The following is a 3,183-nucleotide window of genomic DNA, read 5'->3' as shown; positions in this document are numbered from 1 at the left end:
TTGGGACAGTATGACAAATGCTAATAAAAGCAAAAAGGAGTGATTTGTAAATTATATTCACCCTTTGCTAAATTGAAAACACTACATCTAAACATTATATGATGTTTTATGTAAATTTAATTATTTGTTTTTTAATGTACAGTAATTTCAAATCAGATGATTGCAACACGCTCCAAAAAAGTTGGGACAGGGGCAATTTAAGACTAATAACAATTTGACAAGTTGAAATAACAAGGCGATGTGAAACAGAAGATGTTAAGCAGGTGAGGCAATCGTGTCATAGTATATAAGGAGCCTCCAAAAACAGCCTAATCCTTCACGAGCAAGGATCATTTGAGTCTTGTCAATTTGCCAACAGATGCTTCAGCAAATAATCCAGCACTTTGAGAACAATGTTTCCCAAAGACAAATTGGAAGGATTTTGGGCATTTCACCCTCTAAAGTGCACAATATACTTAAAAGATTCAAGCAATCTGGTCAAATCTCGGTGCATAAAGGGCAAGACGAAAACCAACTCTGAATGTGCGTGATCTCTGATCACTCAGACATCACTGTCTTAAAAAACATCATTCATCTGTAATGGAAATCATGAATCATGAACATGGGTTTGGGATTACTTTAGTAAACCTTTGTTAGTCAACACCATTCGCCGCTGCATCCACAGATGCAAGTTAAGACTTTACTATGTAAAGGAGAAGACCTACATCAACACTGTCCAGAAGCGCTGCCAACTTCTCTGGGCTCAGACTCATTTTAGATGGAAAGTTTTTTGGTCCGATGAGTCCACATTTCAAATATTTATTTTAAAATACAGCCGTCGTGTTATCCAGGCCAAAGAGGAAAAGGACCATCCAAGCTGTTATCAGCGTCAAGTCCAAATGCCAGTGTCTGTATGGGCCAGGGGTGTGTCAGTGTTTTCACAAGATTCCCCATGCCTTTAGAGCTCACACACCCCCAAAACATCAGTGAGCCACCATCATACTTCACAGTGGGGATGGTATTCTTTTCACTATAGGTCTTGTTGACTCGTCTCCAAACATAGCGCTTATGGTTGTGACCATAAAGCTCTATTTTGGTCTCGTCACTCCAAATTACAGTGTGCCAGAAGCTGTGAGGCGTGTCAAGGTGTTGTCGGGCATATTGTAACTGGGCTTTTTAGTGGCATTGGCGCAGTAAAGGCTTCTTTCTGGCAACTCGACCATGCAGCTCATTTTTGTTCAAGTATCGTCGTATTGTGCTCCTTGAAACAACCACACCATCTTTTTCCAGAGCAGCCTGTATTTCTCCTGAGGTTACCTGTGGGTTTTTCTTCGTATCCCAAACAATTCTTCTGGCAGCTGTGGCTGAAATCTTTCTTGGTCCCCGAAGAGATCCCCGAATTTTCCACTTCTTAATAAGTGACTGAACAGTACTGGCATTTTCAAGGCTTTGGATATCTTTTTATATCCTTTTCCATCTTTATAAAGTTCTATTACCTTGTTATGCAGGTCTTTTGACAGTTTTCTGCTCCCCAGGGCTCAGTATCTAGCCTACTCAGTGCACCCACGTGAGAGCTAACAAACTCATTGACTATTTATACACAGACACTAATTGCAATTTAAAAAGCCACAGGTCTGGGAAATGAACCTTTAATTGCCATTTAAACCTGTGTGTGTCACCTTGTGTGTCTGTACCAAGGCCAAACATTCAAGGGTATGTAAACTCTTGATCAGGGCCATTTGGGTGATTTCTGTTATCATTATGATTTAAAAAGGAGCCAAACAACTATGTGATAATAAATGGCTTCATATGATCACTATCCTTAAATAAAAGACAGGTTTTTTTGCATGATCAGCAATATTTTCAAAATCAATGCCAGAATTTCACAATTTCTGCCAGAGTATGCAAACTTTTGAGCACAACTGTAGTTTAATCACTTTATCCACAACATGTGTATGTAATATAACAACTTACATCTGCACAGTGAAGCGAATGATCATGTGAATTTAAACTAAATGACATGCTAGTCAGAATATGTGTAATTTGCATTTAGCAACTTGCGTTGTGAGTATGCTGTTTCGGTAAGAAACGCTACACACAATGTAATATCCTTTCACAGAAAATTAATAAGTCTCTTGGTAATAAGAATTCAGAATACAGTAGGCTAAATTCTAAAAATTAGCTAATAGTCTATTCATTATCATTTAAGAAGCTCAGGTTTTTCAAAACAAGGAGAAGGTATGTATATTTATATGTTTGGTATGTTTAAATTAGAAAATGTTTATAATATTTTTTTCTAAATCTTTGAATATTTGATTAAAGTTTGGTCTGTTACAGTTTGACACACTTTTTTGTCCATTTTGCACATCATCATGAACATTGACTAAAATTATATGTCATTTTTGTCAGCGTAAAACTGACTAAAATTAATGAATATGCAATGACTAAATATTAACTAATTTTAAAGGACATTTTCGTCAAAAGACAAAAACTATGACTAAAACAAACAAACAAATAAAAAAAAAACTGAAAAAAACTAACTGCTTTTTATGCTGTCTTTATGTGATTTTTGGAGCTTCAAAGTTCTGGTCACCATTCACTTGTATTGTATGGACCTACAGTGCTGAAATATTCTTCTAAAAATCTTTGTTTGTGTTCTGCAGAAGAAAGAAAGTCATACACATCTGGGATTGCATGAGGGTGAATAAATGATGAGAGAATTTTCATATTTGGGTGAACTATCCCTTTAAGATATGATGACGTTTTGCTTTACAACACAAATTACACACAGTCATACCCCAAACGTGAATTTTGAAGAACCATTGAAGCAATTTACTTTATAAAAAAAAAAAAAAAAAAAAAAAAACTTGTAGGGTTTTGGACTACAACCTGAACAGCTGCATTCTAATCTCAGATACTACTTAGGGCGGACAGTGTGCGAATTGGAACGCAGGCGTGTTTGATGATAGCGGGAACCTTCAGCAGGCTGCCTAGTTGATGAACAATGAATCGATGTAGTCATGAAAGATGCATAATAATCAAACCTATAGACTTCGTATTTTGCTTGAAATATTATTTGAAGTTGATGTTCAGTTTTTTATTTCTCATAAGAGGATTTAGAAGGCACTAACTGAAAAACCATGTTTTTTTCTTAATGTGTGTTTGCGATTAAAGTGTTAAGGAGTGTAGTTGACACTATCAGGA

Source organism: Myxocyprinus asiaticus, chromosome 3 (genome assembly GCF_019703515.2).
Source record: "Myxocyprinus asiaticus isolate MX2 ecotype Aquarium Trade chromosome 3, UBuf_Myxa_2, whole genome shotgun sequence".
NCBI classification, from domain to species: domain Eukaryota; kingdom Metazoa; phylum Chordata; class Actinopteri; order Cypriniformes; family Catostomidae; genus Myxocyprinus; species Myxocyprinus asiaticus.
The sequence above is the reverse complement of the archived record's forward strand: the minus strand, read 5'-3'. Positions refer to the sequence as shown.